The 25,399-nt window shown below is 48.5% G+C and overlaps 1 long non-coding RNA gene across 3 annotated transcripts; it reads left to right on the top strand.

The window, feature by feature from the left end:
• The first annotated feature begins 155 nt into the window (after window positions 1-155).
• Window positions 156-25,399, top strand: LOC139040366 (uncharacterized). 3 transcript variants are annotated; one of them, XR_011494767.1, is made up of 4 exons: window positions 4,721-4,944; window positions 14,405-14,537; window positions 15,474-15,557; window positions 19,379-25,399. It is a non-coding gene; the product is annotated as an uncharacterized lncRNA (long non-coding RNA). The 3 variants fall into 3 exon arrangements; XR_011494766.1 differs by having other exon boundaries at window positions 156-4,944; window positions 14,405-16,356; XR_011494765.1 differs by having other exon boundaries at window positions 14,405-15,557.

Genomic DNA, 25,399 nt, shown 5'->3' with positions numbered 1-25,399 from the left:
TTGTCTCCCTCTCACAAGTATTCAAGTAACATTTCAAAGCACATTTAGTGCAATGGGCCACTTTACTTTAAGGAAGAAAAAGCAGGTTGTCAAATAATACAATCCCATTTGGTAAAATATAGGTACACATATTTAAGTTTATTTAGCAGGATGATAAATGAGACTCTTCTTGTTTCGGACTCCAGACCACAGCTGCAAGGTTAAAAGAACCCTCACCTTCGCAGATGCCAGGTATCCCTCTGCAGAGGCTGTTGAAAGGCAGGCCAAGATAGTCTTGCAACACCCACCACCCCAGTCAACCCACGTCAGAAAAGGTAGGACTCTCAGACTCCGTTTACTTAAACAGGAACTTCGTACCAATGAGTTGTTGGTTGAATAGGGACTCTTGTGCCCTCTCTCCTCTGTTCCCCACGAGTTAGCCACCTCTCAGGCCAAATGAGAGAAGCTCTAAGAGAACAATTCCAAGAGATTGGGGCTGCCTACAAGAGGGGAGCCTGGCTTCTCATTGCTTGCTGGACGCCGCTGGGTTCCAGACACTCCCAGGCCCGTGGGGGTGCTGCCTCCCCGGCAGAGTAAACTGAGAAGGTTCTTGGCAGCTTGACACGTGCTCCCTTCCCTAGAGGTTGGGGGCCCATGTGAACTCAAGGAGTAGTGCTCACTTCCCATCGGAGCACCTGAGGGTGGGAGGCCAGAGGAGCAGTTTGCAACAGCCGGGCAAAGAGAAAGTGCAGCAGAGGAGCCGTCTCGCTCCACCACTCAGCGAGCAAGTGGGGCCTGAGTTCTCCAGGGCCAAGGGGATATTTTGGAAAGTACTGGATTTAAAGCTCCTTGAAGGTCACCCAGTGAGAACGGTTGTAGGGTAACTGCAGACACTGGGAGCGGAGGATGGCAAGACATCAGCTGGAGTGGGTGTCACTCACACTGATGTCAGAGAGCCACACAGTATGTGGGCCTCCAGGTGCCTCCAGGTAACTCACACATCCAACTCATGAAAGACTCAGATGTGGAAGCTTCCTGGGAGACAGGCCGTGTTAGCCCAGGGACACCTAAAACAGCAGCCACAGCAGCTAAGGAAGGACGTCGCTCTCTTCTTCCTCCTCCTTTCCACCCCAATTTTGGAGAGCCGACCCAGACACGCAGCGCCCACTCTCCACTAAAGGTTCCTGACCGTGACTCAGGTCTATGTTGAGGGTTGCAAACTGGGCGATGCTGGGGGAGCAGAAGGTTGAAATTGGCAGTGAGATTGAAGCTTTGCTTTAAACGCAGTGGAACTTGCCACTATAACTGAAAGTGACATTTTCCTTGTGGATCCATTTTGCTCTCAAGATCCCATTCCTTATGATGGAGGGGAGAAATCTTTAGACTTGCCCATGAAAGATGATGCACCCTTTCTGCACTCACTCAGAGATGAGTCCATATGGCAGTGTTCTGGGTTCTCATCGTAACTTAAAGGGAAGCTTTCACAATGTCTGGGCTCCTGGATGTCCTACAGATGAAGGGGGAGGACGTCCTCAAATTCCTTGCAGCAGGAGCCCACTTGGGTGGCACCAACCTTGACTTCCAAATGCAACAGCACATCCACAAAAGGAGAAGTGATGCCATCTACATCATCAGTCTCAAGAGGACCTGCGAGAACCTTCTCCTGGTGGCTTGAGCCATTGTCACCATTGAAAACTCAGCTGATGTTAGTGTCCTATCCTCCAGGAATACTGGCCAGAGGGCTGTCCTGAAGCTTACTGTTACCACTGGAGCCACTCCTCTTGCTGGCCACTTCACTCCCAGAACCTTCACTAGTCAGGTCCAGGCAACCTTCCAGGAGCCACATTGGCTGCTGGTTACTGACCCCAGGGCTGGCCAGCAGCCTCTCACATAGGTGTCCTATGTTGACCTGCCCACCACCACTCTGTGTGACCCTCCTTCGTGCCATGTGGACATTGCCACTGCGTGTAACACCGAGGGAGCTCACTCAGCAGGTCTAACATGGTGGGCAGTGGCCTGGGAAGCTCTGCACTCGTGTGGGAGCATCCCTTGTGAGCGCCGAGGGGGGTCACTCAGCGGGTCTAACATGGTGGGCGCTGGCCCGGGAAGCTCTGCACACACGTGGCATCATCCCCTGTGAGCTCCGAGCAGGGTCATGCCTCATCCCTACTTCTACAGAGATCCTGAGGAGATGGAAAAGGAAGAGCAGCCCCTGCGGACAAGGCTGTGACCAAGGAGGATTTCAGGGTGAGGGGGCTGCTCCAGCTCCCGAATTTACCGTCCTCAACCTGAGGTCACAGACTGGTCTGGAGGCGCAGGTGCCCTCTGCGCCTGTTCAGCTGTTCCCTGCGGAAGACTGGAGCCCCCAGCTGCCACCGGAGACTGGTCTGCAGCCCCCACTGTACAGGCCACGAATGGGCGGAAACAATACTGAGGGGTCTTAAGCTTCTCTTCTCCAGGCTCTTGAACAGAAAACGGAAGTAAAGTGGTTGGAAAAGAAACAGTGTCTAAAAGAAAGAAAGAAAGGTAATTCCATCTGTAGGTTTACTACTATCCAGGTGAACGTTCTGTGGATTCCATTAGTAGGACCATCAGGACTGCATCTTCCTTCTCAAGTCATTTCCCCTTTTCTTCCTTATTTCTGTGATGGTGTCCAAGCTTAGGCAGAAGCTTAGTAGCCTCTTGACAGTGGGAGAAGTCCCTAATCCATGTGCCATGTCCTCATTTTCCAGATGACAAAGCAGAGGGTGCCTGTTAGGGCACATAGCAGCAGGGCAGAACCACCTCTGTGTGTGAGCAGAGGTTGATATCCATAAATGCGGACCCCCCGTGAACGGATTAGGTGACCAATGTGTCATCTTAGAAAAATGAGGAGCGTGCTGGCTGGGTTGGGTGGCCGAGGTGCCAGCTCTTGACATACTTTTCAGGACACTTCAGACTCATATAAGACACGCCAGCCTAACACAATTGAGTGACTTTTATTATTTCTGAAAAATGAATGTAGTCCAGGAAAGGACATGGGATTTCACAATTTTCAAAATATGGTGGGTACTATTGTTCCAATCTCTTATTCCTCATTCATTTGTTACACACCAATTGTGTGTGTTCCGTGACGTCCTGTTCTAGGCACCAAGGATAAAGAGCTTAAGGAAGACAGACAGCCCTGCACTTAGGGAGCTTTTCTTCTAAAGAGGAGAGGGAGGAATAAAAACTAATTACTAATAAAAACTAATAACTCATGCCTTATCATAATTTTGATAAGTGCTATGATAGAGAAATTTGGGGTCCCATGAGACCATAAAATCAGGACATGAGCTATAGGGTAGGTCAGAGGATCTTTTCTTGAGGGATTGGTGTTTGAGCTAAGCTATAAAAGATGAACAGAAGCTAGCCAAGGGGAAGGGAAGAGGTATAAGAATGTTCCAGACTACATGTGTGCTATTCCTATTGAGTCAGAGCCAGGCTCAGCCACAGACCTGAAGAAGGGCTGGAATGACTGGACCGCAGCAAGGTCAGTTGTACGAGGTTTAGATGAAGTAGGTATTGGATTCAGTCTGTGATCCACCAGGTGGTATATGGGGGGATGCCCATGATCTTATTGGGAGTGTACTGGGAGAATCCAGGAAGTGGAAGAGGTAGCTGAAACATAGCTGTATCATTTCAACGTGCTTTCAATATGCTGTAACAGAAAATCCAACTAACAGTGCTTAAAACTGAGGTCAGCAAACTTTTCCTGTCAAGGGCCAAATAGTGACCATTTTAGGCTTTGCGGGCCAGGCTGCCCCTGTTGCAATTGCTCAGCTCTGCAGGTGTAGCATGAAACAGCCATAGACAATACATGAACAGTGAGCGTGGTTGTATTCCAATAAAGTTTATTAATCGGCCTGCAAGCTACAGGCTGTTGATCGCTGGCACAAAATAGGATATTTAAGGTTCACTTAGCGAGAAGCCTGGCAGTGGTGGCTCCAGGGTTGGCTCAGCAACATCATGATGGGGGAGCTGGAGAGCCAGCCCTGTGCTTCCTTGTTGTCATGTGAGCAAGTAGAACAAAGACACCAGGTTACTATTTTTTAAATACGAGTTTACTAAATCAGTAGTCAAGGAGACGTGTATCCATGAAGAAATTCACTGAGAAGTTTCTCGAGGGGGAGAAGTCAGGGGTTTGTAAGTGCTGAATGAGACGGAGTGGTTCATGGTGGAGAGGCTGACAAAGAACTGAACACTGGTCCTCTGGACAGAGCAGAGTAAGTCTGCTGGGCTGTCGAGGATTTGTCAGAACCAGCCTCACTGTTCACTGGTCAGCAAAGGATCTTCGTTCAGCCCAGTCAGGATCCGATTCTGAGGGTCCCCCAAAGCTCCTGATCCTTCATCCAGTTCCACAGCCCAGAACCAGTTGTGGTGAGACACGAGTGAGTTTTGACCTCCCCTAGGCAAGTCTGATGTGAGTGGACACTGACTGTGCACAGCTCCGAGATGGCCCTGACCGTCCAGGGATCACGTGTTTAGGGGGCAGTGTCTCATCATGAGGGAGGGCGCAGCCAGAAGGGCTTCTGCTCCTGCACTCCCTCTCACATGAGGAGGAAATTTCCAGGAGCCTCCTGTCCCCTGCAGCTGTCTCACTCTATGTCTCATTGGCTAGGACAAGGTCACACGTCCGCCTCCACACCCTCCACTGGCAAGGAAGTCAGGGACAGTCACAGCCCTTCCTGGGCTCCTGCCTGACACCCGAGCAGTGCTGGGGACCTCCAGCTCAGAGGAAGGGCTCGATGGCCAGTGGGAAGGCCGTCAACTGTGTCCCCCAACAACCATCACTGACCTTCCCCCTTGTTAACAGAAATGCAGAGGCAACAGGAGGCAGGCACTGCTCAAGAGGCTGGAGATGGAGCGGTGTAACACAGGTCTGCAGGAATTCGCTGGCTCTTCAGAGCAGGGCCCTAACCGTGGCTTCGGTAGTGCTGGCTGCTGGTGAGGATAATCCTGTCTTGTCTGTGGGAGATTTGGGTTTTGTTGTTCATTAGAACGCTTTAAGGGAACACCCTCCACGCAACCCCTCTTCCTAAGGACGCACAGAACTAATCTAAGCAAAAAGCTTGAGGACAGGAAACTCCAGTTTATCTATAAAACAAACATACTTGTAGTTTAAATAATCAGCCATAGGTTATTGGATTTCTTCTCTCTATGTATACGCTACTTTTATGAGAAACTGGCAAAGTATGTATACACACACCAACGTTAGGGATTTAGTAAGCAAAGCCATTTCCAGGGGATGTTATAATTAAAGTCACACTAATTCAGCCCAATCGTTACGCACCTAGTACGTCTCGGCCTGCGCTGTGGGGTAACGATATAATTATAACCCTGGAGCGTTGCAGGCCACGGGAGAAAGAATGAGCTCTTCTTTTCAAGTTGTTATGTAAATTGTATGTTACTGTTGTCTAATTGTTTGTCAGGGGAAGGCAATGAAGAATGATGAGAAAAGCACAGGTTTTTTGCGGCTGGCACTCCTAGGATCAACTGCCAGCTCTGGGGGCCGACATGGTGGTATAGCGGTTAAGTTCACACGCTCCATGTCAGTGACCTGGGGTTCATGGGTTCGGACCCCAGGTGCACATCTACACACCACTCATCAAGCCATACTGTGGCAGGTGTCACACATATAAAGTAGAGGAAGATGGGCACAGATGTTAGCTCAGGGCCAATCTTCCTCAGCAAAAAGAGGAGGATTGGCAGCAGATGTTAGCTCAGGGCCAATCTTCCTCACCAAAAAATAAATAAATAAATAAGCCCAGCTCTGCCACTCAGCAACTGCCTCAGTGTCCTCATCTACGCGACAAGAGTTTTTGGGTATCCTCAAGGGCAGTTTTAGTACACAGGAAGTTTATTCAGAGGCTTAGTTTGGTTTTTAAAATTATGTTCTTTTATTAAAGTGACAAATTGAAGAGTTGATCTTCCTTAAGCTTTTTTTGTAAAGATTGGCCCTGAGCTAACATCTGTTGCCAATCTTTTTTTTTTCCCCTTCTCCCCAAAGCCCCCAGTACATACTTGTACATAGTTATACATTTTTAGTTGTGGATCCTTCTAGTTGTGGCATGTGGGATGCTGCCTCAGCATGGCCTGATGAGCGGTGCCTTGTCCATGCTCGGGATCCAAACCAGCGAAACCCTAGGCCGCTGAAGCAGCGCATGTGAAGTTAACCGCTTGGCCATGGGGCCAGCCCCTTCCTTAAGCTTTTAAGTTTGCCTTCAAATCTTATTGATCCATTTATAAGTCTAGCAAATTTTAACACTCTCTTTTGAGGGGGGCCTATGACTAATGTTTGGTTTCATTCACAAATTGGGTAATCGAACAGCTTCACATGTTTCAAAGTGCATTTAGACGTTTAATGTATTTGATTCCTTTCTTAAGGATTTCAATTGTATGACAACAAATAAAATTTCCTTAGTATTCAGAAAAAAAACTTATAAGTCTAATAAATTATGCTTACAAATATGGGAAACTATAGTTCCCTTAGATAAGCTTAGTGAGACCTCAAGTTGAAATCATACATTTAATCCGGTATTCAATTACACAATTTAAATTGGGGTTACAAGACTGTCACTCTGTCCCATGGCCAAATTCATGTCAGCATCAGAAACATGTAACACTTGCATAGATTCCTTAGCCTGAAATATTAATATTAAACAATTCTGTCTTAGTCTATACAAATCTCACTGAAAGTCACCGAGGTTATTTCAAGCTAGAGACGTGGAGCTTCAGCCACCTGGAGTGAGTCCCTCGCACCTCACCAAGGAAGGGGTTGCGTCTTCCCGTGTGATTCGTGGGCTGGCTTTCTGAGTTTCCTTCTGAGGTTGCTAAAGACGAGAGATTTCAGCTGGCGGCTGACTGGTTCTTGTTGTTGTCTCTACTTGGAGGTGTGAATGATATTTATAGTCGCAGATCAATTCCAAGAGGCTGCTGTTTGTGTCACCCTGTCCCTGGAGCCAGGTTATACACATTTCTGTGAGTTCACGCCAGGAAGCTGTAACTCCTGCCTGAGGCAGTCTCTTGGTTAGGTTTTGTATTTCCTTGGCAAAACCTTAAGATCTGTACGCACCTCCTGTCTTCTTCCATGTTCCTAGAGTCACATAACACTGGTTATTAATATTGAATATGTGCATTGTATTTGGGTATTGAGACGATAGCTGATTGCATTTCATGTATCTCTCATGGCTTCGCTTGTGGTCACAATATGTGAGGTCAGTCTATTAGCGATCTGTAATTTGGACTTGGTACCTGCATTGATGAGTGCACAGCACCTACCCCAGTGATGGGCCATTGCAGGCACCCAGTTAGCCACGGCCACTACCACTGTTTTTACAACCATGATCCTAACGCATTTTCTTAATAACTTACCCTGCTCGTTTCCTCACTTCCCTGGTTGGCCAGCGTAAATTCCATCGCCTGTTTCGATATCATCATGCTCTTGCATAAACCCTCGATTGTCTTGTGCTTTTCTTTCCTCATCGTTCTGCTGTGTAAACCCATCTCTCCACCTGCTCCATGCCTGCTCCCACACAGCTGTGCGTGGCCCGAGCAAAACACACCGCCATGCTCGTTGGTCCCCTTTAAATTCTTGTTCACTCACTTGAATGCTGCCTGGCAATCATAGTGTGTTTTCCTAGTCCACTCACTTTCTCACCGTTCTCAACAACTATTTCATTGTTTTTCATCTCTCCTCAAATTGTCACCCTTACTCTGAGCCCACAGGCTTGCTTCTAACGTCACTAATAAAATACCAGCACTCAGATCACAACTTCCACATACTCCCATCTCCATATGCAACCGCCTCCCTGCGTCCATGCCCATTTCTCCTGGAGGAACCCTTAGCGAAGGCCAACCCTCTGTATGTGCGCTGGATCTCGTCTCGTGTCTATTGGAGGGCACTGCTCCAGCAATCTCTCCTCTCTGTACAGAATTATAAAAGTTTTCCTCTCTAATAGATCTTTCCCATTTTCCTACAGAATCACTATTAATTCTCCCATGTGTTTTCCAATCTTCTCGTCTCCATTTCTTGCCCAGTAAAGCTCCCTTTCTTTACTTCCCTTTACAACAAAACTCCTTAAATGAGTTGTCTCCATTTCTTTCCTCTCATTATCTCTTGAGCACAGTGCAGTCAGGCTGTTGGCACACTGCTCCAGGGAAACTGTTCTTGTCAGGGTTACGAATGATTTTCTAAAGCCCGTGGTCAGTTCTCGGGCCTCATCTTACTTGACCTAGTTGCAGAATTTAATACTCTTTCTTCAACATATTGTCTTGTTTTGTTTTTTCTGCTACCCCATTGGCAGTTCCTTCTCAGCCTACTGTGCTTTTTCTTCTCTTCTCCCTGCTCTCTTAGCATTCAGTTAAGAAGCTCCATCCTTAGATCACTACACCTTTCTCTCTACACTGTCCCCTTGGTGCTATCACAGAGTCTCATGATCTCAGATGCCATCTATACACCAATGGCTCCAAGATTTATGTCTCCATCATGGACCTGTCTACCTGACAACTCCACTTGGAAGTCTAATAGGCATCCCTAACTTCGCACTGTCCAAAATGTGCTTTCCCCAACAAATTTACCAGTCTTCTCCATCTCAGGAAATAGCAGCTCTAGCCTTCCATTTACTTAGGGCAAAACCCTTGAAGTCATCCTTGAGTCCATTCTTTTTCTTCCAACCCATCTCTGATCCATCAGCAAATCCTATCAGCTCTATATAAAAAATATGTCCAGAATCCAACCCTTTCTCGCCACCTCCACTGCTACTACGGTGATTCAAGCAGCCTCCTCTCACCTGGACTTTCAACAACAGCTTCCTTGCTGTTCCCTCTGCTCTTATCTTGCCCCCACCTCAGTTTATTCCCAATGACCAAATAAAATGTTTAAACCCATTGAAATCAGATCGTGTTACCCCTCTTCTAATGATGCGCATCTCACTTAGAGAAAAAGCCAAAGTCCTCACAAGGGTCCACAAAGCCTTACATGATCTCGGAGTCCTTCTTGTCTCAGATTGAATCTTCTACTGCAGTCCTCCTCATTCACTGGACTCTAAAATGCCAGGTATATGCCCCCTTTGAGGCCTTTGTGCTGTTACTAGGGGTGCTCCTCCCTGGATGTCCATGCTTCTCACGCCTCTGCTTCCTTTAGGTCTTCAGTCAGTGGTCACCGCATCAGACAGGATGGGCTAGGTTATGCTGCAGCAGCAAGCAACCTCCAAACCTCAGTAGCTTGAAACAAGTCATGATCCCTGCCCATCTGGGGGTGGTGGGCTCTGCTCCATGTTGTCCTCACTCCAGGTTCCAAGCTAACAGAGCAGCCACTCTTGGACCATTGCTGTGGCAGAAGGAGAGAAAGAGCATGAAGGATCATATACCAGCCCTTAAAGCTTCCATGCCAAAGCAGCATACTTCACCTCGACTCACAGTTCATCAGCCAAAGCAAGTCACTGGGCTTCCCCGATTCCAACGTAGCAAGGAAATACAACCCTACCATGTGCCCAGAAGAAGAACCAGAAATACAGATGAACAGTCCTGGAACAGCAGTAGCGACCTCAGTCATCATCTGAGACCTTCCCAGCCACGCTGTGAAAGAGAGCCAGGCTCCCCACCACCTCCCGCTTCCTATCCCACTTACTGGCTTCATTTCTCTCTTCAGGACCTTTCACTATCTGCACACTCTATACGTCGCTTGTTTATCTTGTTTACGTCATTCTCCATTAGAATGTAGACTCGAAGGGCAAAGAGATTTTCCCTGTTCGATTCAGTGCTGTGTACCCAGTGCCTAGAATAGTCACTGCTACATAGAGGCTTTGGACAAAAATGTGCTGAACAGACAAGCGAATGACAAGAAGGATACAATTAGTGATCCACGTGAGAAATACGATGATCTTGGGATTTGGCTTAACCAGGTTTGGTACCACCCGATTCCTCGACAAATTTGAGTATGTGTCTACTGTATGCAAGGCTGTATGCATCAAGGAGAATATCCCCAGCCTTGAACATACCAGATACAGGGGGAGTTGGCACCTTTCTTATTTTACACCGTTTCTGCCAATGGAGGGCAAGGAGCTGCTTGACTTTTGTGGAAACAAAAGTAACAATCGTCTTGTTTTCAGCTAAGATCTGGCTGCAATCAAGGTTTCTTGTCCGGAAATACTAGCAAGTCTCATAGGTGACAAGCACGCTGCCTAATTTCTCCTGCCTGCTCCATGTGCATTTCATCACGTGTGCAGACCCTCCGTAAGCAAAACTCGCAGCATCTTATTCTGAAAAGTTGTCATCAGCCTCTGTGCATCATGGTCTTCCTAAATGAAACAAATAAGGCATTTCTCATTTGTAATTAAATAATTCCTTAGAAGGCTCTGCCTTCTACCAAAGATTCACGGGGAATCCATTTTCACACAGCGATAATTATACTCAGCACTGAGGGTAGACACTGTGGTGTGGGCTGTGGATATTTATCAGCTCATCAGAAGCAAATCATAAAGGAACTTAGTACGGAAGCTAAAAAAAGGTCTTAGTTAGTAGGAAACGAAGGTAAGATGTTAATGCTGAATCCCAGGCTAGATTGCTTCCCCACTTAGGGATATTATTGCTGAGTCAATTATTTCCACCAAGATTTTTTTTTTGCAAGGACCACATCCAGTTGTGTAAAATATTTGAGGGAGCAGTAAGTACATTTGCGTATGATATGCACATCATTTGTATAGGATCACATACCGTCTTCAGGAAAATTCTAAGTGAAAATGAAATTAGTTATATTTTCTCTTATTATGCGTTCCTTAGCGTCTGTGCCCCAGTCTTCCAGGCTCCCCACTGCCTACAGGAGAAAACGCAGTGTCCTCTGCCTGGTGCCCAGTCCACCTGTCCTACCATCCCTTTCCTGTTCCCTACGTCCTCTTATGCACCAGTCACACACAATCACACGCTGTTTTCCACCACGCTGTGAGAGGTCACTCAGTTGACTGTCCACGAGCCACTTTCTTCTTTGCTAGCCGAACCATAACCGTCTCCCTTCTGGCGTTTGTGCGCTGTGTGCTCAGGGGCCTCACCGAGCTGCAGGGCGTGGGCTTTGACTCGTCCACAGCCAGCCTGGCAGATCCACGCCCCTGGGAAGTGACTGGTTTCAGCACGGTCATGTGCTGCAGTCCTGGCCAATGAGAAGTAAAGGGAAGCTGTTAGGCGATTTCTTGGAAAGTTTCCTGAGTCTTAAAAGAGGACACAGAAAAGACAGAGACTCACCTCTTTTCTGCTTCTGGATGGGGCTACGGAAGGAGGCGATGCCTGGGAGAGCTTCAACAATATGACCATGAGAGCGGAGGGTGCTCATGAGACAGCAGAGCAGAAAGATGGAAGGAACCTGGGATGTGGAAGAGGTCATCGTGTCCCGGCTTAAGCAATCATAAGAACAACTTTACGACTTCAGTGCCAGGCACTGTCATGAGCGTTTTATGTACATTAACTTATTCGGTCCTCACAACTGTCATATGCAGTGGATGTTCTTGTTATTTCCATTTTACGGTTGAGCAAACTGAAGCAGAGAGGGTTGAAGTGTCAAAGTCACTCTCCTTCTTTGTTTTTTCAGCGTTTTATTATAGAAAACTTAAAGGATATACTAAAGTAGAGAGTAGGATAATGAATCCCACGCACACATCAGTCACCCAGTTTAAATAATTATCCAGGGGCCAGCAGGGTGGCCCAGGCATTGAGTTTGTGTGCTCCATTTCTGTGGCCCAGTGTTTCACCGGGTTCGAATCCTGGGCGTGGACCTAGCACCACTCATCAGGCCACGTTGAGGCGGCATCCCACATGCCACAACTAGAAGGACCCACAACTAAAAGATACAACTATGTACTGGGGGATTTGGGGGAGAAGGAAAAATTAAAAATTAAAAAACCTTTAAAAAAAATTACCCATCAGGGCCAGTCTCGACTCACTCATGCCCCTGCCCTTCTTCCTCTGCCCCAGGTTATTTTGAAGCAAATCCCAGACCTCACATTGTTTCATTCTAGATCACTCCATGCGTGAGAAAAACCGAAAACTACTTTTATCTGGGTCTTCTGTTACAACTAAAACGAGTCTCTAAATATTAATAACTTTCTCCTCATAAAAATCTGAAAATGTATATAAGCTGAAGGCAAAATATAAAAATCACCCACCATGTGACCACCCGGCAATAACGGCTAATAATAACTTGGTGTTCTTCCTCTAAGTATTTTGCAGACTTTTGTTTTGAATATGAGATTGCTTTTTTCCACTTATTTTGGCCTGAATGTTTCCCATCCTCGTTCCAGTCCCATGGTCTCTGGGTGCTGGGCCCCCTCTGTCCTTTTTTCTTCCAGGAACCTGACCAAGTGCTTGCTGACCTCCACCATAGACGTCAGTGACATGCGGCAACTGTCTGTTCATCCATGTTTCTGACCGGACCAGCGCACAATGAGGGCAGGGACTCTTTCTGAGTTGGCTTTTTTTTAATCTCTGGTGTCTATATTGTTATAAGAAACAACCTGACAAGACTCAATATTGCTGGGATGGTGTTGACCACGGGGTGGCCTGCATCATGCGTGTCCCCTTTGCAAGAATCCAGCGAGGAAACTTTCCTCTCAAAAACTGTGTTGCTCCTGAAAAACAGGTGTGTTCTTTAGTGGACACTGCGAACGCTTGTTGTATCAGTGTGTGTGTCCATTTTCGCTTTGGTCACTGGAGAGCTCAGAGCCGAAGTCGTGCTTCTAACTCTGGGAAGGATTTTCAATTTTCAAGGCATGAACTCTCCCACTAGTCTCACTTCGTTTTCCCTTCACCATGAATTCTTTATATTTGGAATAATGATGTGGCATCGTGACAGGACCACTTTCGACATGTTAATTCATGAGCTTTCTTCTCTTTCTCCTTCCATGAACGTAGCTTGCAGGTTCTGTGCCTTTTTGCTTCCAGGTGGTAACATTATGGTTGACTTCCCTTTCTGGATTTGTTTAGAAAAGTCTGAAGTCTTTAAGGAGGTTGACCCATGTGTCCTGCATGAAGAGAAAGCGCTTCTGAGGAAATGTGGAAAGGGGGGCGTTTCTCCCAGATTGACTCAGAGATTCCCAGTCTCCTTGGTTCTCTGGGTTTAGAGAGCAGACGGAAGCAGGACCCCAGGTGGGAGCAGTGGCCAACCTGCGTGCCCAGCAGTAACAGGCTTGGGTTAGAATTGTTTGATTTATAGCAAACGAAGAAATAGAATATTTCCTGCATGACTGAATTTGTGGACTGGGATTCATATTCAGTGCAGAACCTAATGAATTCGTGAAAGTCATCCCCAATCCTTTATGGAACGAGCCAGTGAGCAGACAGACACTAGAGAAGAAAACCGCCATCATTGTGGAAAGACTTGAGCTCTGGAGGCAGACCTGTCATTACGGTACTTCAGGCCCTTGGTGTTTTCCCGTAGGTTTCTCCACGTGCCTCCCAGCTGTCGTGGCAGCGCCCGGTCTTGCCTGCTGCAGTGTGTCCTTCGCCCAGCTGTCAGGGTTGTCTTTTTCAAATGCAGGTTGATTTGGGTCACTCCCCTCCTTCAAGTTCTCCATTAAATCCCATTTGCCCTCCAGATAAAGCTCAAGGCTAGAAGGGCCTTCATCGCTTGCTTCTTGCCTACCTTGGTATCCTCATCTTGTAAAAGCATCCCCATTCCTACCCAAACTGGACGCTCCAGCAATAGTGTCCCGCTCGCTGTTCTGCGAACGTGCCAGCTCCTTCTTCTCTTCTTCTCGCGCGTGCTCGTCTTCTTGCTCATGATGCCTTTGCACTGACCGAGTCATCCCTCTTCAGAACTCTTCCCACGTGCCACTGTCCTCCAGGCAGCCTTCTCCAACTCTGCCCTCTCCGCGTGGGTTAAGTGTGGCATCTCTGCTGTGTGTTCCCAGAGGGTCCTAGGGTGACTCTGTGCACTTATCACAGTGATTTGAACTGCATGTGTCACAGTAACAAAGGACATGCAAGCTTGTTTACAACTGGGGTTCTGGTATCCACAGATGTTTGATGCATGGTAGAGCAGGAGCAGGAAGACATTGCAGGGAGGGTCGTCGGGCGTCTAGAGGAAATGAGGAAGAAGTCTGGTACTGTGGTTCACACTTGGCAACAGGGCCTGGGGGCAAAGAGGTTTGAAGCCCAATGTGAGGACGTGTCATCTATGCCTGAGGCAGAGGTGCTAAACTCTGCCCCAATATTCATTCTCTTCCTTTTAGTAATGAAAACCCCTCCAGGTTTTCAGGTGGTCACATGGTTATCCAGCTAAAGATGACATTTTCCCACCCTCCCTTGTGACTAAGTTCAGGCCAATGGAATGGAAGTAGAAGGGACGCATAGAAGCTTCTCTGTCACTACTCTAAAGACAGAGCTGCGTGCTCCGACCCCCTCTCTACCCTTCCTGCAGGCTGAAATGCAGAGATAGGTGAGGAAACCTGGATTCCCGCTTGATCCTCTGGCGCAGAGCTGCCCACCCAGGCTGGAGAGCTTGCCTAGCTCATTGTGGTCCATGAGAATGAAACAAACTCCTGCTATGTTTGGTAAAGTCTTAACTATTTTCCAAGTATCCCCTCCAGAAAAGTGTTGTGGGATTTACCAATGGGAAGGGGAACCCAGGGTGCGGTGGGGGATTATAAGAAATCCTGCTGGAGTGCCTCTCCCGTAGCAGGCCCTGGGCAGTGGGGGGCCATGCAGGATCCCATTAAGGCTTCATGTTGAGCCCACAGGACACTCAGCATTTAGACTTCTGCCCACATGGGCCTTGACTGCCAAGCGAGTAAGGACCAAACAGCACCACTTGTGGAAGAATTTTGCTTCCCTCTTCCCCATCCTTCTTTAAGACCAAAAAACGCTAGAGAAGAAAGGGGAGGGAGGAAAGTGCGAGAGAAGAGCACACTCCCTTCCACGGTGGACAGCAGGTCTCCTGAGTCAGGAGGGAGATGATGAGGTTGGGTATGAATTTGAAGCTTAAAGCTGGATCAATTGTATTACATTTCATTTTTTTGTATCTGAAAATGAGCATAAAGTGCTAAATAAAATGTTATTTAGGGCAGAGGGAGTGAGGTTCAACAGAGCTTTTTTGGGGCAGTCACTGGAAGAAATAGTATTTTTCATGTTTGGACTCTACTCAGTTTAGACCAGTCAATAAACTGGTTACAAACTGAAAAAAAAAAAATAGCTAGAATTATAACTCTAGCCCTCCTCCCACCCTGGTTTGGCCGTGGCCCGCTACCTTAGAAAAGACACATGCATGTGTGTATCTGTGTGAAGAGGGGCTGGAGACAGGGGTGAGTACCGGAGATCCAGACGCGGGAACCCCAGCGGCTCAGAGGCCGAGGGCTGGTCAGCAGCGCCCTGCAGGGCTTCAGAGGGCAGGTGCTTCTCCTCCACACCCACCCATGTTTCCTCTTTGTGGGACGAGCTCAGTGGGAGTAACTCTCTCGCCTCTCTAGGGCTCTTTACTCTCTCCCTTCCAGGACAGCTGGAAAACTTCACTGATTGGCGACTTGGGGATGAATAAAGGGCACAGTCAGCGGAACTCCTCCCTACTCCTTCTGAGAGTAAGTGTCCCAAGGGCTGTATACTTGATGTCTCCACGCACAAGTGGCACAGGACACGGACCCCACCTGGGGACCCTGCAGTGGTTCAGGGCTCCCTGGGTCTGGGTGGCAAAGGAAAGGATTAGCATTGTTGGGCCCTCCCAATGCAACCCTGAGGGCATCCACATGGACAAGCAGAAAACAGCACACTCCAGACAAGAGAAACAGCAGCCTAAGGACAGTCCAGGAGAGATGATCGGAAAGCAGCTCAAATTATCAAATTTCCAACGCCACCTTGGCACTCCCAGAGAGATGCAAAAAAAGAAGGTCTGAGGAAGCCATGTGGCAGGTGAGGCTGGTAACAGAGCAGATTTGGGGGCAAACTCTTAAAGTGACTTAACCTGGTTCCATCAGGATGGCAATTAAGGGAAGATTTGTGCTGCAAGAATCAACTAATACTTGAAGACCTCCTGATAGGTAAATAATAACTATTCCAGGTGTTTTATGGAGCTTAGGGGACAAGCTAACACCTAATAAGTTTATAGTCTAATACAATTTACTGAAATGTCAACTTTTCTTCCTGCCACGGAAGGAAAGAAACCACATTTTCCTCAGAGGTTTCCACTCATTCTTTGAGTTTTACCCCTCCTTGTTTTATTGATTCTGCAGCTTGGTGGGAAAGGTATGAGATTAGATTAAAGGAACCAACCAGTGAGATCCAGCTGAACCGCTCAAATTCCATTGAAGGACTGAAGGTTCTCGGGACGCAGGGTTTCGCAGATGTTCATTTCAAACCACCTTTTAAAAAGTGGAGGTGCAGGTACATGTGCTTCGCCATTCCTAACTGGTTTTTATCTTGTAGGAGACAATTCTGAGCTCAGCACAATTCTTGTCCTAAATAAGTGTTTCATAATGATGCTCATACAAATTCTTGTTACGACACAGCTAACAAGAGCCAGGTTGGTTGTGGTTGAGTTACATTTACCATTTTGTGGGCCAAGTTTTTGTAAACTAGCCAGATCATTGCCTTAATTGGGGTCATTTGGGGGTTTGGGGTGGTGCAACATGGTCACTCCCTCTCACTCCTGAGGTTCATTAGTCATTTCATGTGCCAAAGTGCAGCAAGCACCAAGAGGTCAGATCACATATTTGCTTTGGGAGAAACAGCAGGCTTCCAAGCATGTGATGCTGGAGGTGACTCAAGGCATTGAAAGTGATTTTTCTTCAACTTGCTGGAGTTCTCCTCTCTGTGAAGTAGAGAGAACAACCTCAGGGTACGGTCGCCTGGAGGGAGGAGAGCCAGCTGGGGAGTCAGGCAGTTCTGTGCTCAGGGCTCCACCACTCACTTGCCATAACTTTAGGAAACTCATTCACCTTCTGACTCAGGGTTCTCACCTGCAAAATGGACCAGAACCCTTTGCCCATGGGGTTGATGCTGGGATTAACGAGATTGCATATATAAAAGCCCGATGCATGGCAGGCACTCAAAAAGGGCAGCAGAATAATGTTGATATCAGACACAAATAACAGAAAATCCAGAGTGATTTGCTGAGTCGAGGCAAGAGGAAATGAGCACTTCAGAAAAACACATAGTTTTGAAAATGTGATGTCAGTCAAGTTGGGAGATCAGGAGGAATGACCTGAACAAAAGCAAGAACTTTCGTCCCACTCAGTGCCAGGGCTGCAGACATTCTCAAAGACCAGCAGGAATCCTCTTCCATTGGCCTCACTCCATCCTGCTGGATCCGTGAGCTCCAAACACACACAGCCCCAAGACAGCGAGGGAGCAAGAGAGGCCAACCAGCAACAGAATCATCGTCTGGCCCTACAAAGGTTTCTCAAGGAATGAATAGAGATTTTCTTTAACCGAATAATGGTTTGTGCGGATTCAAAGCTTTCAGAATGGAGGAGTAAGAAGCTGGGTAGACCCTCTCCCCAGAAAAACAATCTCACCAGTGGAAATCATAGACAACAATCATCTGCAGTCTATGAAAATTGTCCTAAGGGTACACAGCAAATGGAGAATGATCCTAAATCTTGGTAAGAATGGCGACGGTCTGTGGCATCTGAGCCAGAACCCAGCCCTGGCCTTCCCACAGCTCCACATTGCAGAGGCTCTACTCCAGCACCGCGGCCAGGAAGATGGGGGGCTCCCTCTCCCTCCAGCCCTGGTTTGGAGCTACGGATTCGTGTGCGGAGGGACAGACTGCCATTTCTCATCTTCCCAGCCCCACGTTGCAGAAGCTCTGTTCTAGGCAGGCATGGCCGAAAGGATGGGGCTGCTCCTCCTCAGCCAGCTCTAGCTCAGGATGGAAGCTCTATTCTAGGCACAGAGGCTGCAGACACTGGCGCCCCATTGCCCCCATCCCAACATGCTTGTAGGGTGGAAGTTCCATGCCAGGAGGGGAAAGCCAAGAAGACGAGGGGCTGCCACCTCGCCCGCCCCCCAGTGCACACGACTAGGGCAGGGGTCACTGTGGTAAAGCTGGGCTCTGCCCGGGGTGAGGGCCGGCCACAAGGATGGAAGAACTCACTTGGAACGGTGTAGAGAACTGAAGCCACCATTGAAATCCATGGAGATCTTGGTGGAGAGCAAGCAAGAGGCGGCTGGTAGTTTCATCGTACAAGAAAAGTGGCAGAGGAGAAGCTTAGTGGAGAGAAACCAGAGGAGGGGCAGCTAGAAGAGCCCTCCTGGGGTCACGGTCACTTCTGAGTCAGGAAGGACGCCCACGCCTGCTGGCCTGTGCCCACTCAGGAACAATCAGAGCAGGGTGGGGACCACCAGAAAGTGTCGGTCGTGCTGTGCACAGAGCTGTCACCAGGGCAGAAGCCACACTGGCACAAGGGGCTTAGACACAACCTGTGACCAACACTGACAGAACAAGTGACCCTGACCCAGTGGCGGCTCCTGGAGGCCAGGTTTAAAGATGCAGTCACACTGTCCCCCAGGCATCTGGAAGCTGTGTGAATGCCCAAGGCTGCACCCTCTCAGGATTGACCAGAGAGGGATGTCCACACAACAGCGCCTCACCGAATATGGGCAAAAAGGAACCCCTGAGCTGCGACAGAGCCCTGCAGACCACACACATCCACCCTCGGAGGGCAAACATCTACATAGTGTCTGGGTTTTCAGGCCCAGTGCTTTGTGCCCTGTGGTCACCTCTCTGGCCAGCCCCTTTGGATTGAGGTTTTACTGGGGTTTTGCCATTGGACACTGTCCTTGGGGTCTCCCTGGGCTTCACGCTCTGAAGCAATGGGCCGGTTCCATTCTCCCCATGGACAGTGAGACAAGCCCATGTTTCTTCCTACCAATGGTGTCAGGTCTGGAACAAGGTCTACAGGGCTGGAAACTCCTTCTCCCCTCCACGTGGTGCTTCCTCGTGATGAGGGAGAGGAGCTTATCTTGGAGGTCCCTCAGGCCGTGATGGCATCAGCCACCTCAGTTTGAAGTTTGCAATCAAGCAGGAGTGGGTGATGGTAACAGAAACAAGTCAGGAGAGAAGCCAAAGCAAAACAGGACTGCCAACGCACCCAGACCTTCCCTGGAATGTCTCCAGGCTAGCGAGCTGTCAGTGCCGAGCCCCCAGGAGCAAAACAGAGAGGAGCCTGGGGTGGCACGGTCTCTGGAGGCGCAAGATTCTGTCAATTCAAACATGGGAACAAGCTCCGAGAGAAACCCCGGGTTCCTGCAGGGAGAGGTTGTGCCCAGGAGAGTAGGGACAGGGACGAGGATGCACAGGGAAATGGACAGGGAAGAGGGGGACAGGGAAATGGACAGGCATGGGGGGCACCACTCAGGCTGAAAAACCATTCTAACGTGTATGGCTATTTTTACTTTTCAGCTAACCGCCGACTAGAAGCCAGCCCTGGTGGTCTCGTGGTGAAGATCTTGCGCTCTCACTGCCACGACCTGGGTTCCTGACCCCATCGGGGCACCACACCAATTGTCTGTCGATTGTCGTCCTGTGGCGGCTGCATGTTGCTGTGGTGTGAAAGCTATGTCACCGGGATTTCAAGTCCCAGCAGGGTCACTCATGGTGGACAGGTGTCAGGGAGCTTCCAGACTAAGACAGACTCGGAAGAAGGACCTGGCCACTCACTTCTGAAAAGATGGGTCACGTAAACCCTGAGAACAGCAGCGGCACAGGAAGGTGAGAGGGTGGCCCAAAGGATGGGGCAGGGACACAGTGTCACTGGGAGTTGCAGTCCACTCCACGGCGCTAACGTCAAAGCAGACTAGAAGTTAAAGAAGCAAAGAGCGAGCGAGTGGCGGTGGGGGACCGTTAGAGGCGGGCACCTGCAATGAGCTGGATGACGTCTCACATGTGGACAGTGAGGATGCTCTGGAGAACCTGCGCGTTCCCACGTCCCACAGACTTCTGAGCACCTCCGTGTGCCAGCCTCTGTTCTGGGCCCCCAGGGGATGTCGGCAAACAATCAGTCGAGGTCTCTGTCCTCAGGAAGCTTGCATTCCAGCAGGTTTCTCGTTGAACAGCAAACCCGTGGGTGTGTTTGGGAGGTTGGCACACGCCTCGTGGATTGTGGTAGCTACAGCTCACTCACGGCAGTGACAGCGAGGATAACTGAGAGCCATTCTGGGCCCACCGTGGGCCAGGCGCCACCCCTGCCTTCTGCACGCCAGCTTCTTCGCCCTCACCGAAATCCTCGGGTTGTCTCTTCTCCTGAACAGGTCACTATGGCCAAGCAGCGTGGCATGCTCTGACAGAGAGTCAGCCCGCTATCTGGGACGGCCCGCCGTGCCCTCCCCTCCCTACCACACCCGCACCTCCTTGGGGCTGAAACAAATGTCATCGGTCCCCTCAGAGCCATGTCGATGGAGCAGATACTGGGCTGGGGTGAGGGTTGGCTTGCCGGAGGAGGTGACACTGGGCAGACTAGTAAACATGTCCCAAGTCACACACAGGCCATTCTAGGACGTCAGCACTCAGAGTCCATAACGCACATGTTGTCCGCGGCCACAAAGGGCCAGGAATGACAGGCACCGCCAAGGCTACTTGGTTGTTTAAGCAATCAGAGTTTATTGATAAAGGGGAACAGAACAAGCAGGGAAGCAAACAACAAATCAGTACTTACGACATCCACACCACAGTCAGCCGGGAAGTCCCCATAGTTTGTACAGTGGGCGGGAATGCCCATTGTCCTGGTCTAAGGCAAAGCGTCCTTTCCTCAGTGAGACTCCCAATTATTCTATGCCTATGACTCCCTTTTATCCTAAGGTTTCTCTAGGTTCTGACTCAGGGTTTCAGACATTTAGATACTCTGAGTTATTTCTTCTTGTTCCCATGGATGGAGTGTTTTTATCTTTTTTATTCCCACGGATGGGATGTTTCTAAAGTCCCATCAGGTGCCCGTTGGGGTGGCCAGCCCAGACAAGGAACATGACGCAGGACATATTCTTTGTAACTTGTGCCTTAGAGTCAGGGCCAAAGTGGCCATCTTTGGCCCCAAGCCAGACACATTCTTTCACGTAGGGCCCAGGCCCGGTATCCTTGGAAGGCAGGGAGATCAATGAACTCCATACAGCACGAGTGTTGTGGCAGGATGGAGCAGAAGTGGGACCACTGTAACCCCATTTTATAAATGAGAGCACCAAGGCACAAAGGGCCATGGGACTTGCTCAGGTTCCCACACCTAATAAATGGTGGAGACGGGATTTGGGTCTGACTCTCGAGGCCACGCCTTCGTCCCTGCACTATTCCGATAAAGTCATAAAGACAACTTTCCTTATCATAGTTCATGGGTTTGAAGATGCCTGTCTTTCCCATTGTAACATCTCTGTGCTGGGATGTGTCATATGATAGATGTGACAAGGATATGCAGCATCAGTTTAATTGGCAGCGTTCTTTCTTCCTCCATGGCACATAAAATAATAGTGCATCTGGCAGAAAAGTCACCTGAGGGGATGAAGCGCTGTGTTCTTTCAACAAACACTGATAATGTGCCTACTCCAGACGGCTGTACCAGGCGTGCTGTGCAGAGGAGTGAGAGACACAGAGTCAGAGGATTAAGGATCGCCCACAATGCAACGTGAGTGTGCAGTGGAGTCATGCCTGGGAGGGTGTGGAAGCACAAAGGGGGACACTAGCCAGAGGGCTCTGGGAAGCCTTCCCAGAGGGTGGAATATGGGTGGTTGGAGGAAGGAGGTAAGTTTGGGGGGACAAAAGTGGCTCCATCCTGAGGGAGGATAAAATACGGGGCAGAGAGCAGTTCACGATGAGGCTTGAGGCGCTCAGCACCATTGATGTAATGATGCATGACTCAGCTGGACCACGGAGGTTCGTGGATGTCATGCTGTGCACACTGCAAGCAACGAGGATCCACTTAAGGAGTGTGAGCAGGCCATGGCCAGAGCCCATGTTGGGAAGTTCCCTGTGGGAGCTGGGTGCCCAGTGGTTTGAACTGGAGGCTGGTTCAGGGGCTGAGACGGTCATTGAGAAGGCCAGCATGCAGGGAGCCAGTGTCAGAGTGCAGAGGAGGAGGTCTGAAACTAGAGATGAAATTGGAAAGGCTTGGTGACTGGAATTGGGGGCGAGGCGGAGAGAAGAGTCAGGGACGATTTCCAGGTTCTGCGCTTGGACAACTGGCTAGGTGGTGATGCCGCTGACTAGGGCAGAGAATAAAGAAAAAAGAACAGTTTAGGGAGAAAGACGATGTGTATGATGATGTGCGTGTTGAGTCTGAAGGTTCTCCCCCATAAGGAGGTGGCGTTTGTGACTAAGTGGAGCGTTCAGGTTTGAAGACAGAGTCAGAGGTCAGTAACATTGGGTGTGAGTTAAAACTGTGGGCTCCTTAAGGGCAGAGACTCTGTTTTTCTGTTTTCCCCCTATTTTTAGTGCCTAGCTTGGGAACTGGCACATAATCAATGCTCGATAAACAGTTGCCATTATGTAAGTATAATGATCATCATAATCTATGGTGTCTATGAGAACGTGTGTGCGGAAGTGTGTCTGCATGTGTGTGTGTGTGGTTACAGTGCTTTTTATATGCTAGGCGCTCTTCTAAGATCCCTGCAGGCTTTAACTCTCGTTTCCTTCCTGAAGTAACACATGAGGTATGTACCACAGCTACCCACACCTTATAGACGGGGCCGCTGAGGCACAGAGAGCCTGACTAACTTGCCTACTTCCCAGAGCGGGAAGTGGTTGAGCTAGGATTTAAAGTGGGATGACCTGGCTTCTCTGTGCCTTTGGTCTAGTTTTTTGTTTTAAATAACATTTTCCTTCTTTTAGCAATTGGTAAAGAAAAAATTTCAGCACACAAAAGGTTAAGCTCCAGCGGTTTGGAAGTTTTATTCTATCGTCTCACTTGGCAAATGCACGTTCATATGACAAGATTCAGCCTGAGCATCACCGTCTTTATGAACCTTTCCTTGGCCCCAGGTCTTTTCTTCCAAAGTTAAGCTCTCCTTCCTCTGGGCTCCCCTATACCCTTGGGATGCTGCCATTAAAGTATTTACCACTTTGTACTGAATCTTTTTTTTTCTCAACTTGAATCCTTCCTGAAGATGGAGACTATGCGTTTGCTAATTGAATGAATGAAGAAAAAAGGTTTTCCTCATTTTACTGACATTTGACAAATAAGGTGTTAGCGTAGACAGCACACTTCCTGCTCTCTCCGAGCTTCCAGTGCAGCTGCAGGGACCACCACAGAAGGGCCACCTTCCCCCACACGCAGAACCTTGGAGTACGGTGTGTTGCCACAGGTCAATCAGCCACAGCCCCTCCTCATAGCAAGAGCCGGGCCTAGGGCCTCATTGCCTCTGCCTCATCCCGTGTCCAGGGAGGAAGTGAGGGGTGCTCCCACAATGCCTGTAGGGGGACATCCACGCGCTCCCCCAAAGCTGGAGCCCAGACAACATAGACACCAGGTGCTGACACTGGAAATCTGGGAATTCCTTTAATATTCAAGATCTCGGTTTCTTCTCTTTGATGTAACGGGATCTAGGAATGCCCAGAACACCCCCTGAAACCCCTGTTTCCTAAAGACCTGTTTATATTAGTCCTTGCTCTGTGTTTATTTGGGAGTAAAACCCACGTTTGGAATCCTCGCAGCATATGGTGAGTGTTTGCTGTACGGGGTGGGGTACCCGTTTCTGCATCATGTGACGAAAGTGCAGCAGCTGTAATATCTCATTACAGGGCTTCACTTTATTTAATTAAAAAAATAGCACTGCTCTACTTAACAATATTATCCTCGTCCCCCACCCACCCGCAAAACCTGATCTGCAGTTTCGATGCCTCTGCCATAATCGCTTCAGATGGTCTGCACGTGACGTGGGTGAGCTCGAGGATCTGCTTTCCATCTCGTTGCTTCAGACGGTACTTTCACTGTGAGCCATTAGTCACCAGATGCTGACAAGTGTTTGTACGGATGCCATCTCCCCCTTTGTTTATATGCAAGTGCAGCAACCGAAATGATTTATTTATGCCTTAATTAAAATTTGTGGATAGACCAGTGAGTTTTAGCAGTGACTTTTCTAATTTGTGGGTTCCAGAAAGAAAAAAATCAATAACCTGATACCATTTATGTTTTTATAGTTACCCAGGCATTTATAATGCAGACCTGCCACTCACCTGCAGCCTCCCTTGGAGGAGAGTGGTCCTCGCCACATAAATCTCCCCCAGAGGCCGAGAGGGTCCATATTTCAGAGTCACTTCCCTTCTGTGTCAGCTGCGAGTGAGATGTTACATGCTTTCCATTCTCATGGTTCTCATGGCAAGGCACAGGCTAAAATTCACATTGAAAGTAAATTGATGGACTGTAAGTTTTATAATACCTGACCCAATCTGTAATGACTGCTTAGAATTTTAATAATTTAAGCCCAACGAATGTGATTCCTGCATATCGCTCTCCACATTGAGAATGTACCCCATAGGGTCTTTGGAAAGAACTTACCCCAAATGCCGAGCTTTTATGGGAACTTAATATATTCGACATTGCAGGTGCATAAATCTCCATGAAATTGCACCAAGTTAACGTATTTACTGGTGCATGCAATTTAGTAACTACTTTGTAAAAGTCTAAATAAAGATAGATAAGACAGGTAGATATGGAGAAATAATGAGTAAATGTTCCAATGTATATTAACAAGATGAGTTAATTGCCTTCGCAAGGCTATCAGCCTCACTGGAAAAGAATTAATTAATTTTCAAGGTGTTTGGGATGGTTTTAATTGCTGTTTCTCAAAGTCTGGGGGAAATGAGCTGTTTTTGCATTTTCTGCCAAACTCAAGTTATTCTCTCCCCAATAGTCAGAGCTGGGGGGTGCAAGGGGAGTGATGACAAGCTGGGTGGAAAGAGAGATGCTCGGTTTTGCTCGCCTCCCCCCCGCCCCCCGGAGATAAAGGCACAAGTAGCGAGGAAAAGCTCATTTTATTCAGAAAATCCTCTTAAGAAGGACCCTGCTTGAGTTCCTGCAGCCTCCTTGTCTTCAGAATACGAATCTTCCGCAGTCCCTGCTCACACTCATGCGCACGTGTTTGACTTTTCCCCTTCTCTCCTGCCTCCCCCTACCCTTAGTTTTTGCAGTTCAGCTCTGGCAACATTCGAGTCAAGTGTCACGCAGCACGTTGGAAACATCTGGCCATTCTACAAGAAGACTCCCTCCGCCGCCCCCAGCTTACCTTTGGAGGACAGAGTTTGTGTCCTTTCCTGGGGGCAGATTTTTAAGTTCGTGGAGATAACATTTCATTTCTTGGGAACTATCTAACTCAAATATATATGTCATTTTAAGCAGCAGCACCCTGTCTTCAGATAAAATCTTGTACAGAAGCTCATTTCATAAATTGAGTGAGTATGAAACTGCTGCTCTGCTGGAAATGGTGGATTTAAAATAAATGATGA

This window comes from Equus asinus, chromosome 16 (genome assembly GCF_041296235.1).
Source record: "Equus asinus isolate D_3611 breed Donkey chromosome 16, EquAss-T2T_v2, whole genome shotgun sequence".
NCBI classification, from domain to species: domain Eukaryota; kingdom Metazoa; phylum Chordata; class Mammalia; order Perissodactyla; family Equidae; genus Equus; species Equus asinus.
Note: the sequence above shows the minus strand (reverse complement) of the source record. Positions and strands in the feature narration are given on the sequence as shown.